This window comes from Scleropages formosus, chromosome 18 (genome assembly GCF_900964775.1).
Source record: "Scleropages formosus chromosome 18, fSclFor1.1, whole genome shotgun sequence".
NCBI lineage: Eukaryota > Metazoa > Chordata > Actinopteri > Osteoglossiformes > Osteoglossidae > Scleropages > Scleropages formosus.
Genome location: NC_041823.1, coordinates 18,336,242 through 18,350,537, shown reverse-complemented (window position 1 = coordinate 18,350,537; position 14,296 = coordinate 18,336,242).

The window sequence follows — 14,296 nt, the reverse complement described above, 5'->3', positions numbered from 1 at the left end:
AATCTTCATGTCCGTTTGTTTAGTAACGAGAAACACACACAAAAAAATATTAGAACAGGATCTCTTCCACCACAGCTGTACTATTTAACACATTGCATATATTCCTTAGCTTTACGTAATATGTAATGTTTTAAAGTTCTCTGCAAAAGAGTAGAGTGTTACATCATCGAGATGTGAAAGACACTAATTCAGCGCTACTCCGTATTCAAGACAATGTCTCCATCATTTCGCTTATACAAGATGTGTGAAAAGCTTGTTTAGCAAACACAGCAGTCATTCAATTGTCTGATGAAACATGACATCGAGCAGCACTCATCTCCCGAAAGGCAATACGCCGCATTCTGTTCACAGTACGAAAACGGCTGACGGAGTGCTCTACGAGCACAAAAACAAACAAAAAAGTCGTTTTTTGGAGCTTTACCAAAGGAAAGTCCTCGAGGCTTCGAATACCACAGTGGAGTTCTAACATATTATAATAAAAACGTGCCGGTCGAACACAACTGACATTCCAGATACTGAAACCAGGTGAAGTGTTCTCAAGTTAATGGAAGACGTGTTGGGATCTGACTTCAGGCAGCGAAATTCTCTTGGACCAGCAAAGGGTCTTTAGCTTAGGATTGCATTTCTTCGGTTCTACGGAGCTGGATCCCCGGCACCGCCGGCTGCGGCTTCCTCAGCCCCTTACCACACGCTTCCATGGTGCACGTGTTCCTCCCTCAGGTGTCTGCTAGCTTTATGCGGCGCGGGTTTCTGTCCACATTTCCGCGCCACATTGTGGATTGTGGCTGGCTTTTTCCAGCACTTCCAAGACACCGGTCTGTCCAAAGCTCTTGAGTCTGTTCCAACTTTACTATTAATCTAACTATTCTCTTAAATCAACAGCCAGCGTCACACGTCCCAGTAAGTAAAACAAGTCTGTCCCTCAGAAATAGTGCAATCCTTTACAGCAATAGAGCGTATGCGCTCCTCCTATTATTTGATGTATTTTAATTAAATTGCGAGAGCCTCGTCAAAAACAGGGAATAAATGAAAATAGCGAGACGGTTTATGTCACCAGCAACTAGGCAACGTGGACGAGTCCCTCACTGTCATATAAACAGCTAAACATGCAGAAACAGAGCCTAAATAGAGTTCCTATGAACGAAAATCCTAGAGACACTTGCTCCATTACGCTTGCGGTCCCCGTGACACGGTGATCCTGCTGTAAAAATAAAGTTTTTCTTTTTTTACTCCCTCTGAGGTTTAGATTTTTCAGTCGTCCCTCATGGATTGTTTCTGTAAAGGGGTTTTTCCACTTTTCGTCGAACTCCAGCTGTACTTTGTCAAACTCTTGTTCAGGTCACTGTGGAAGTAGGTGTATTTCAAAATGGGTGTTAGCAAAGTGAGGCAAATAAGTGAAAAATATTTCCACAAAAAAACAGGGCAACTCAGGGCAGCGTAGCAGTCCAAGGAAAATGCAAAGGACGTTAATGTTTCAAATAACACATGCGAAAAGCGTAAAGGAAATCAAAGTGTGAGAAAACAAAATAAAAGGGAAAAAATAAAGGGAAATACAGTTTTAGATAAGCCAGGCAGAAAATACTTAAATATAAAATGAAGAAAATCTCTGGCACATGCACCCTTCCGCAAGCAGAAAACAGCAGGAGGAAAAATACAAATCAGGCAAAGGCTATGGTGCATCCCTTTGACAGACCAGCCAGTTTGTTTCCAGCATCAAATACCACGTCTTGAAGAATCACCCTTGGGATATTTACTTCTGAAGATGCCAGAGTGGGGAAAAAAGAGAAAAAAAAAGCTTTGTCACAATGGAGTTTTACCTTCGCCACATTCTCAAGGGTACCAGGAGTCTGATATTGTAGACTTTAAACACATTTTTAAACTCCAGTCCACATTAAATATGTTGATCTTATAGTAAGTCAAAGGAGCACAGTGCAAGAGCTGTATTAGGCCTTAAATCTCAGCCACTTCACTCTCATTAAAAACCTGTTGATTATTCAAAAAACAACATTGAAAGGCTCAAGGAAAGTGTGGATGAAGACACCCACAGAAATGTCTAAAATGCAATGTGATATCATAGTTCATGCATAAATATCTCAGCTTTCCCTGTCTCTGTGTGAACCATCTTGAAAGGAAAAGAGCGAGGAACAAAAACTGACACAAAGTGAAATGTTGTATTTTTCCTTCAGTTTTTTTCAGTTTGCAGCGAAGTGATATTTTCGCCCCTTTGTTCTGGAATGCCCCAGCTCAGTTTTTTCCTAAAAACAAGAGAAAAAAAGTCGAAATGAATAAAGAAAACTTTCTATAAACAGCATTTTTCTGGTTGTCCTGTTTGGACAAATACATACAAACATACTGTAACTGAAACTGAAACTTTACCTTGGCTTTCCCTGTAGCATTCTGTTCATAAAACTGACTACACCTACAGTAAAGACAGAAAGAATTTTAACATAAAAAAGAGCTTTCATACCAGCGGTTGGTTTCTTCAAGTAACTTCTCTTTGTTCACCTGTCTGTGTTCTTGCGCTCGGCGACGAAAGACCTATCAGTAGCCTAATTCCATCCAAGGCCCGACCAGCACTGTGGACTCCACTTCTTGGGCCGTGGGAATACCTGGAATATACCTGGAATACATAAAGAAAGTGACGAAAAAAGCATTATTAAACTAGTAACACCTGCCTGTACACTACAGTATGCTGTGTTTACAGCAGAGCTGCAGAGAGACACCAAACCAGCAGAAAGGACTAACAAATAAATTCAGCATTAATATAATGAGCTCTGAAATAAAATACTGAACATGTAACAGGGTTATACACTACACGTTTTTTTAGGCTTGGCTGGTCAACACAGAGGGGGTGCGGTGGCATAGTGATGCAGTGGATTGGACCGGGTCCTGCTCTCTGGTGGGTCTGGGGTTCGAGGCCCGCTTGGGGTGCCTTGTGACAGACTGGTGTCCTGTCCTGGGTGTGTCCCCTCCCCCTCCGGCATTATGCCCTGTGATGCCGGGTTAGGTTCTGGCTCCCTGTGACCCTGAATGGGACAAGTGGTTCAGACTGTGTGTGTGAACACAGAAAGCAAACTTTTAGCCAGCAGACTGACTGTCTGAGATTGCTTTAAACAGCAAAAACTGAGAAACACACACACGTTTTCAGAACCGCCCGTCCCATACGGGGTCGCGGGGAACCGGAGCCAACCCGGTAACACAGGGCGTAAGGCCGGAGGGGAGGGGACACACCCAGGATAAACTCCTAAACTGATTTGTGACTGTATCATGGTGGAGCATATAGGTAGTGTCAAAACTGGTTACATGTCCTGCAATGGACTGGACCCATCCAGGGTGCACCTTGCCTTTCACCCCTTGATTCTGGGATAGGCTCCAGACCACCCTGACCCTGCATGAGGGCAAATGGTTATTGAAAAGGACAAAAGAAAGGGCTTACATCATGATGCATTACAGTGGAGTTAAAAGCTACTTTACAGCAAGAAAGGCAGAAGATCACACCCAAGAAACTCAGAGATTAGCCGCTGGGCTTTGCGAAGGAACCACACAGTGGTTTCGATGCAACGGAAAAGAAAAAGCCAGTCTGGCTGGCTGCAGTTGGGATGAACTTCACGTAGAACCGGTCAGCACTGGAGCAGACACATAAGGAGAAGGACGAGAGAGCAGAGATGAGAGCGAATGTCTTGCGTTCGTGGCAGAGTGCCCTGGATTAGGCTCCCATTGGAGACGGCGACGGCAGTAATCCGCTCAGGTCTTTACATAAGCGGTGGCCCTGAGAGCTGGGGGGGAGCACCCAGGTGCAGGGCTGCGTGCGAGGGTGAAGTGTCACGCCCCAGCTGCCGTGTACGTCTCTCAGTTCCCAAACATGTCATGCATGTGGCCCAGACTTGAGCTACAAGCGCAAGAAAATGATCTGAACGTTTAGTCGTTATTGTCGGTACATTTCAGAATTTCCTTGACCACTCGAGCATGTCTAGAACTGGTCTGAAGCCAGTCCACTTTGGACCTCCTGAGGTTATTTGTTCCTGTACCACCTTTAGAAGTTTCTCTTTTTGTAATGTGGCCCCTTCTACCTCCACCCCCTTTGTTTTTAATTGAGTGTAACTGTTGGTTTGGCCGGGTCCCGCTCTCTGGTGGGTCTGGGGTTCGAGTCCCGCTTGGGGTGCCTTGTGATGGACTGGCGTCCCGCCCTGGGTGCTTCCCCTCCCCCTCCGGCCTTGTGGCCTGTGTCGCCGGGTTAGGCTCTGGTTCACCACAACCCCACTTGGGACAAGCAGCTTCAGACTGTGTGTGTGTGTGTGTGTGTGTGTGTTGTTATTACTACTGCCACTCATTGTATTGACCACTGCACTAGTTTAAAGCTGTATTATCTACTGGAAAGGGAGCTTTGGAATAAATGAACTGTGCTGAAGCAGACAACTGCAGTACTCTAGCAAAAATTATTAATAAAAATAAATATATAGAGGAAAAAACAAAACAAAACCGAACAAAAGATATGTCTCCGGTTGTGCTTAGCGCGATGTGTACAAGGACACCTGAAGCGGTAGCTCTATTTCTGACTTAAAGCTCGGTGCCGAGTGGTGTGTTTGGCGCAAGCGGTTGCATGTGTATGTAGGTCGGCATGCACTCAACCACACATCGATGTCCGGAAACCTTCCCAATAATAAGCTATCGTGTCATCGTGATGCTTTAGACAATCGCTCAATACCGCCAGGGAAACCACCAAGGCCACTAAACAAATCTTTTAAAGGCGTCATTGCGATAATGCTAATATGGAAATGGAAATCTCAGAATGCCTCAAAGGTTGAGGTGTTCGGCAGTTCGCCGAGCTTGATGATGTCACCTCGACTGGTGACGAAACGTCTGCAATCTAAATGCCAAGCTCAAAGGTATGTGAGCAGAGGAAAAGAGCAACGGCAATATTTCCTCCGCTAGAAATCAGCCTTTTGCCCCAGGTACGGTACACCCAGCACGGGCTGGTGTGATCATGTCCGATTTCACACCGCATGTTAAAGGGAGGCAGAGGACGCCGATAAGGACGTGGCCCAAAGCGAGCTGAGACACAGCATTTCCGAACAGACCGTGCGGGTCTCAGATTCCAGCGCTTGATTCTGACCTCTGTGCGCATTCGCGCCGTGACGTCAGTCTACCATCGCTGTCCGTGTACAGCTAATTAACAGAGGGCAATTGATCGGACACGCACGCACGCACTGGGAAAGCTCTCGACTTGTTTCTGGAAGAATAAAAACAGACTGAACGCACTGACCCTGCATATTTACATGCTATTAACGGTTTCTTTTTGCTTCGCTAAACTCTTCTGCTCGTAAACATATGTGTTGTGAACGAGGAGCCCTGAAGGTACAGCAACAAATGAGACTTCATGGTGATGGGACCGGGGGTGTGGTGGTGCAGCGGGTTTGGCGGGGTCCTGCTCTCTGGTGGGTTTGGGGTTCGCGTCCTGCTTGGGGTGCCTTGCGATGGACTGGCGTCCCATCCTGGGTGTGTCCCCTCCCCCTCCGGCCCCGCGCCTTGTGTTGCCGGGCTAGGCTATGGTTTGCTGCGACCCCAGTTGGGATAAGTGGTTTCAGACTCTGTGTATGTGTGTGATGGGACTTTTTAAAAGGTGTCTGACACATTTGTGGACCGGCTGAGGACTCCATTTACACAATTACCTCTGTTTCCTACCTTCCATCTGTCTGGGTTCATACAGACTCTTGGCTGCCGATGATGAAGAAGGACGCCTACAAATCAGTCAATAGTCCATAAACACATGTGCCAGTCTCTATCACATTGCTGTCTGTCTAGCATTTAAAAATCAAAATGTCACCGTCTAAAGGATGTAGTTTAATATCTAGGGGCAAGACACTGTTTTGACATACTGAATACACATACACACACACTGGCTGAAACTGCTTGTCCTGAGTGGAGTCGCGGTGAGCCGGAGCCTAACCCAGCAACACAGGGCGCAGGACTGGAGGGGGAGGGGACACACCCAGGACGGGACGCCAGTCCATCACAAGGCACCCCAAGCGGGACTCGAACCCCAGACCCACCAGAGAGCGGGACTCAGCCAAACCAGCTGCACCACTGCACCCCCTCATAATGAGCATCTAAGGGAAAAAATTGCTAACTAGGTGGGTTCAAAACAAGTGAATGGACATCACTACACGGTATGATTTTTTTACTCTGAACTTTCAGGATAAATCTAAAACAGTGAAGAACAATAACTGAACGATTAAAGTCGAGGGCAGAATGTGCAAAAAGAAATAAATGTAAAGATACCAACCTACTAAGGGCAACATCTCATTTGTCCGTGATGAGTTTTTTCCGCAAAGAGACATATTGTGAAAACGTGTTTCTCAGGAGTCGGGAGGCCTGGTGACAGTTATATCGCAGACTGGTGACAGAGGCTGCTGCTATAATTAGGCTCCATGCGAATCGTGAGCCGTCAGCTGCCCTCGCAGAGGTGTCACGCTCTTGCGAAGCCAACATTTCACACGTCCGCAGCCTGCGTCCATGCCAAAGGGCAGAGAGCCCCGTGCATGGAAACGGGGAGCGTGTGGGGAGCTGGTGTCTTTGTTTCTCTCAAGTGAAGAAGGGTGCGTCAGAACCTAACCCTGACAAAACAGTTCACCTATAGAGGCTGCCGTCTGAGGTTTTCGCTGATGAAAGTGCGCGATGATGACCGCTCATCACGGTCCCCTGGCCGAGCCTGCATACTGTCCGAACACCGCATCTACCTGTTCGTCTACCTGTTCATCCCTCTGTCACTCCATACTTCATCCTCCTCTACCCTCCCTTGTCCCTCATGCTCTGAGACACGCTACAACCCAGATTAGGTTCCCATATTAAGATGTTATGTGGGCAGATTAAGGTTCCCAGGGAATATGATTTCAATGTCATTTTATAAGCTGATGGATAAACTTTTTTTATCTCTGCCTCTCTTGGTCATGCTGTGTCTCTGTGAGGGCGTCCCCCCCTCCGTTTTTTTCCCCAACCTCAGATATTTGAGCAGGCTTCATAACTGTCAACCAACCCAGTCAGGTCAAGGTCATAACTCATCCACGACCTCTGAGAAATAATTCCTGTTGGCTTCGCCATGATTAAATGTGTTGCAAGATTTCAATTTTGCAAACCCCATGCTACAGCAAACTAGACAACAGAAAATGCCTTTTTTAGCTGAAGCTTAAACACAAACAATTGGGCATAAACAATATAGGCCAAAAAAAAAAAATGAAAATACCCTTTCCAACAGCTAATTCAGTCTGAAATGCAAACATTTGCCGTAAACAAGTGCCTTTTACACCATACAGAATGCAAAAAAATCAAGCAGTATCACCCTGTACATTTGCACACTCTTAGACATTAGTCACAGGTTTTCTGAAGTATACATAGTTAAATTAATTCACATATTACATCTACTACATGGGCCACAAAGGTTCAGTGAAATATTGCTTTCCGGGAACATCGTGGAAGATGAAAACTTAATTAATAAACAACGGTGCAGGCAAAACCTGCATTACTTACTCATACTGTTCAACATGCATACATTTGGAAGTGTATCCCAGTTCCTAGTTTAGTGCATCTGAACCATGAGTGCATTGTTGATTTCTAACAAAGTCTGTCCATAATGCATGTGCCCTCCTCAAGAAACACACACAGAAGCTGAAACCACTTGTCCCAAGCAGGGGTCACAGCAAACCGGAGTCTAACCCGGCAGCACAGGGCATAGGGCTGGAGGGGACACACCCAGGGCGGGACGCCAGTCCATCACAAGGCACCCCAAGTGGGACTTGAATGCCAGACCCACCCGAGAACAGAACCCAACCAAATCCGCTGCACCACCATGGCTCCCCTGAAGACATAACCTTTTCTATTACAAATACAAATCCACTCTGAAAGAAGCAGCATTCTACACTACATGGTATGTAAAGTCATTTTAAACAAATTTGCCTTATTCCTTTCTTGCTGTCACACAAAACAATCTATAGACACCAGTACTAAAGATCACGACACTGCAAAACTCTAAGTATCACACAGTTACAAGTGCTGGATAGGTAGAGAATACTTTCAGCAAACGATATCCTTCACTACATGGTAGGGCTTCCACTTCCTGGCTTTAATGTGACAACACAGATATAAGATCAATATTCATATCGATCAGCCGAGTGTCAGAAAATGAGGGCATGAAACCTCCCTCTGTCAGCATCACGCCTCAGCAGCTATATGGATCTCTGAGTCTCTGTTGTGCAGATTTCTACATTATTCGCACACACCTTTCCTGTTTCCCTATTAAATATAATAGATAATTTCACATGAGAATATCATAAACATATGAGGAATATTGCAGACTATAAATAATTTCCCTTCTTAACTACCTGACTCTCTTGATACTATTATGATGTTGATTTTTTATTATCAGTCTTTGGCACATTTTTCAGCTCTCAGTTGTGGAATAGAAATCTTAGATAGTAAATAGCTATTAGAGCCTGTGTAAAAGTGCCCCAGTAAATCCACCTATGGCATTTAAAGCATGAACAGGAATATTGGCAATATCATTTAAAAAAAAAAAAAAAAAAAAATCAGGTTGAAAGCTCTCAGAACCTCCTCGTCTTTATAAATACCCATGCTGTCCTCTTCCTTTTGGGAGTTAATAACTCATTCAAGCAGTTACTGATAAATGTTCAGCTGCCTGTTGCATAAAATAGATAAAATAAATCTTTTAGCTTCAAGTGCTTTTTCCTTCCCTAGCAGCAACAGAGACATTCCAGCACTTATAAATAACCGGGCTGTTGGATAGTAACAGCGCTATGATCTTATCGATCTGCGTGGTGGTGGCTTTGCCAAAAACGTGAATACGAGAGCACGCTGCTGGCCCGAGTCCGCAGACAGTCCCAGAGCCATCTAATTTGCAGCCTTTGTCTTAATTGTGAATTAAATGTTGGCTCCGTTTCTGAAAGAAAGTTGCTGTTTAGTCGTGGTGTTGATTTTACATCATATTGTTATGAATATTTTATGCAAAAACCTACCAAACTGGTTCTGTTATGGAGGGGGGAGTGTAACGGGATAACTTCCTCACTCAGTTTCAATGACCTCAAATATCCGAGTTATGATCTGAGATGCGGGAGTGTAAACACGGCCGATATTTTCTAAATATTGTGTTATTAAATAACCACTGCTGCAGGGGGTGTGGTGGTGCAGTGGGTTTGACCGGGTCCTGCTTTCCTGTAGGCCTTGGGTTCAAGTCCCGCTTGGGGTGCCTTGCGATGGACTGGCGTCCCGTCCTGGGTGCGTCCCCTCCCCCTCCAGCCTTGCGCCCTGTGTTGCCGGGTTAGGCTCCGGCTCCCTGCAACCCTGCATGGGGCAAGCGGTTTCAGAAAGCGTGTGTATATAAGCACTAACAGAGAGGGCAACATGCAACTGGTGGTAAACATAGTCTATATGAAAAGACAGTTTCAGACTCTTGATATTTAGATTTTTTCTATATTATTTCATTGTGCATTTGTATAGCTGAAGCCCCAGCTTCTGAGGTTAGGGTTCGGGATTTGGCTGAAAGCCTCAAAAATTAAAAACGCGAAGCACCGGCCAGTCTGAGTTCTGTATATTTCACTCTTCATTGTTTTAAGCGGGTGTTAGTTAATCCATCCCCAGCAGATTATTTTCCTATTGATACGCTGTGCTGTCCGCACCTGATATCCTCCGGCTTCGGTATGTGGAACTCTGCGTCGGCATCGCTCGTAGAGAAACATCTTTCTTTATCTCTGTCGCACACTGAAACAAATGCAGATTAAATTCTGGGCCATAATAACCCACAAATCTCCGGTCACCTTATCACAGCAGTATTTGTGTTTTTATCCCTCCCCGTCCATCCGAATTAAAAAATAAACTGGACTGCCTGGAAATCTGTCTCGCAAGGCAAGCAGAAGAAAACTTTAACAGCTTCAGTTGTGCGTCAGTTTTTATTAGCTGTCAAATTTCATATTGCTTCTGAACGGACTAAAAGTTTTTGCTAAGAGATTTTGGGTGGAAATGACTTGTAGTCCTGAGCAAAAAGGTGAAACAGGCATGCTTCACTTTAGAAAACGTTTTAACAGTTTCTGATATATTTCGATTCTAACCTGAATGCATGAATGAGGCTGCGTGATGATCAGTCATCGTTCATTTTGCACGCCCCTCAACGGAGGACGAACTGCATTCAAGGCAAATTCTCCCCAAAGTATAATGCAACGGAAATGTCCAGAATGAGCTAATCTGGGTCACAGAATCCCAAAATTGTCACAGCATTATGGTGGGCTTGAGTTCACCGACTTTGAACAAAGATCACCTTCGAGGTAATTTTCTTTTAGGAAACAGACCTCGGACTCATTTGAAATTCCGAAAGAATACCTTTGAAAATCTGCATACAGATACATTTCAGTAATGAAATTACAGTACAATGTAAACATAAATAATACACTGACCAGAATAAGTGTTCTCAATAAATAAACTGATAAAAGTACACAAGCTGTTCTATTTACTGTAACAGTGTTAGACAATCCATCTAAATCTTTCATCAGGTGTGTATGTATCCCATGACGGAGAAAGTTAAACGCACCCTCATAACTAATAATCCATCACTCTCGTCCTCTCATTTCACGGGAAAGAGAGGATGAATGGTAATCCCCTATTCTGATTCCAGATTAAGTGTTTATTTCCACTAACGTATTACACACGGGATGAAACGCTTCGAGGCTGATACAGCGACAGAACATATACGCAGTTCTGAACCATAATTACATTATATATATTACATAATGTGTATTTAAACCATGGACAGTTTCTTTGCAATTAAAAGCATTCGTAAATTTAGAAAATAATAATGCAATAGTATGTATGTACAGTTTGCAACATGTTCAGTATGTACAGAAAGCATGTATGGTGTATATATACATTTATACAGTATATGTATGGTATATATATATATGTGTATGGAATAACTTTTTAGGTTGCACTGTCAGAAAGAGAAGTGTGAAGTCATTGTCCCAACAGTATTTTTAAAACATTGTCAATCACTTCTTTCAATTCTGTACAGACGGCTGCGAATGATCCAGCCCTTTCTAAAGGCGCGCTGGTCCCCCAGTAGGTACCGTCATTGTCGTACTAGGATTTTACCATGCAAAGGGCAGCAAACGCTCACAGAGTAGAGAGGACATGGCTGATCAAGCAAGTTTCATCTGTAGCACACGAATCCTGACATTCGAGTATTTCAAAGTAACATGTGTTCATCTCATTCAGCACTTGAATGAGGAATGGAAGTCATGTATGGATTTTACTTTAATATTTTGTACAAAGGGAGCGGAGTGTGGTGAGAACTGCCTTGGAGACGCCTGCTGCGACTCAGAGGCACAGAGAATGGGTCTCATTCAGTTTTACTGTATATACCGCATGCCCTTCTCAGCCTTACCCTCTGTCATGTACCTCTACCTCTGAACTTATGTCTGAGAAAAAATACAAAAATAAATAAAAAAGTCAGTTTGTATAAGTCATTGCAACTATCAGTTAACACGTCACAACCAATCCAATGTCTAGCAAAAGAAACAATAACTTAACTTAATAACTAAAAAGCTCAAATCAGAGAACCCAAATGTTGCATATGGCAAATAATGGTTAACTGTGGCTTTTTGTGAAAAAGGATTGATAAAAAAAGAAATAAGATTTTAAAAAGACCCATTCTCCAATAAATGTACGGCACATTTATACTTTTTTGCGCTCTTTACTGTTTGGTACAATAGCCAAGAAGCACCGCGGTGGCAAAATAGTTAGGGGTTTGGGGAAAATGATGAGGATGAGCACGTTCAGAAACTGCTGCCTGAACACATCAAATTAAATTCTGCGTGAAGCATATATGAAATGAAGATGCCGCAGGAAGGAGTAGGGAGAGCGCTTTTATTTAAAAAACAGCACCGCACTCACCTTCCCCTTCGCGCCCGTTGCTCCGTGGAGGCGGAAAGTGGCCTCCGTGAAGTGGCCGCGCTCACCGACTCCTCCTGTTTCCCCGCTCCGGGGGACAACGGGGTCTGATGAGTCCAAATAAGAGACGAGAGGGAGCGTCCACACTCTGTCCGCACACAAACGTCCCATCAACTGCCGAGTCTGTTTGAACAAGATTATTAATTTCTGTCACAGTCCAATACTCCTCATGAGCTATTCAGCCCACCCCCCCATCTCTCGGTTTCTCCCTCTCTCCCCCACCCTGTCTTGTCCCCCCTCTCTCACTAGCGTGTCAGTCTCCTTTTATAATGTATCAGCCAGAAAACAGAGCTGCTGTGATTATTACGATCTCAAGGTATCTTGATAAAATATGAAGAAAAGAACATATCTGTTGTGCTCTGAAGGTTCGAAATATTTTTTCTGAACGATATCGAGAGATGTCTCGACCGAGAGACCGAAGGTACTCAACGCAACGCTTGTTTATTTGTCGTTAGTGAATTTTTCTGATTTTCCTCATTTCGAAAGCCTGTCCCAACGGAAAGAGAAATACACGTATTTTGGGAGGGAAAAGCAACTGTGGACGTTTACTCTTGGAGGAATGGTAGTTAATCTATTTTAATCTTGGTCAAGTTGAGCCTACGAGTAACGTGATGTCAGTGCCTGTGTGTCGCTGTGCGCTCGGGCCGAGGGAGAGAGACGGAGAGTAGGAGAGGCAGCGCGGAGATAAGCAAAGGTCGCAGAGGCTGCCAGCTCCCTACCGCAGCTCATTGTTCTGTGCTGAACTCCATCACGCCCTCAAGTACTACGACTTCAAGTACCAGTGCAGAAAATTACGACTGGAGGTGCGACCTTTGATAGGGTTCAGGGTACGAAGAGCACCTGGCTTACCGCGTACACACAAATGTACGTTTCAACATGAGCGTGGCTTTCTTCACGGTTTTATCATACGGGTAGAAAATCCGCGTTTGTGCAATGCTTCTCGGATTGCGCAATTTCATCAGGATCGTCCACTGTTGGGACCTCACGCTAAACGGGTTTCCGCTTCACAAGCAGAACTCAAATGAACATGCGGCATGTGAATGTCAGAGCATCGATCGTCACACATTGATCCGAACGATGCCCGAAAACTTGTGCTCGCATCGCAGATGCAGAAGGGGCACGGTGGAGCGGCAGGTTTGGCCGGTCCCGCTCTCTGGTGGGTCTGGGGTTCGAGTCCCGCTTGGGGTATCTTGTGATGGACTGATGTCCCGTCCTGGGTGTGTCCCCTCGCGTCCTGTGTTGCCGGGTTGGACTCCCGCTCGCCGTGACCCCGCCAACGTGTGTGTGCAGATGCAGAAGAATTCGGAAGGGCACGTAGCAGTTCACACGGTCATACTCGCTGAACGATAGTTGGGCACTTTCCGGTCCCCTTTTGAACGCGGGGAGTTTGCTCACATTAACCGCTCAGCAGAAACTTCTCCGAGGGAGGACTGGAGAATGAGAGAGACGAAGGGCAGGAGAGGCCGAGCCATCATGCGCTCCGTTCCCTCCACACGTGTTCAGCACATCACCGGCTATGTTTATATGCCCAGACCAAATTGCATGGTCTCAAGTTTGTCATTTTTGGTTTTCGCCCTACACATGAAATAATTGACACGTTTAGCGTGCTGATACACACACCAGAGCCTTTTCGTTTCATATTTGTGATGCACACATGTAAAGAAGGTACATGATTTATGACTGGGATACAAAAATAGGAAGGAGAGCAATACTGGTCAAGAACATATACTTACGAATAGGCGAGGACAGCTGGTAGTACAGAGATTAGTGCTACTGCCTTTGGACCCACAGGTTCGAGCCCCACCTCCGGCTGTAGTACCCTTGAGCACGGTAATTACCCTAAATTACTCCAGTAAAATTACCCAGTTGAATGAATAAATATAGGTGTCAAAGAGGACATGCAATCTGTGACCACAATGACACTCCCTAGATGGCAGTATAGGGTTATGTTACATTGGCCTCCTGAAACACTTCAATTAGATTTTTTAAAATATGAGAAAAAATCTTTAAAGTAGATTTAAGGCATTTAAAAGCATCCAAGAACATTTAAAGTAGATAACAAGGGGTTTTATACATGTCCGTGTGTTTAGTTTTGAAAAACTGGTGGAATGACAGATTAATAGCCATTAACTGCCCAGAGTTCATCTTTCAGGGTCAGAAGTGAGTATTAATTGATACATTCACAGCTACTTAACATGAAATTAATATTACAATATTGAAACTCTCATTATCACATGGTGTATACTCATTTCTTGTGTTTCAATTAGTGCTTACGAGCGCTTATTGTTAT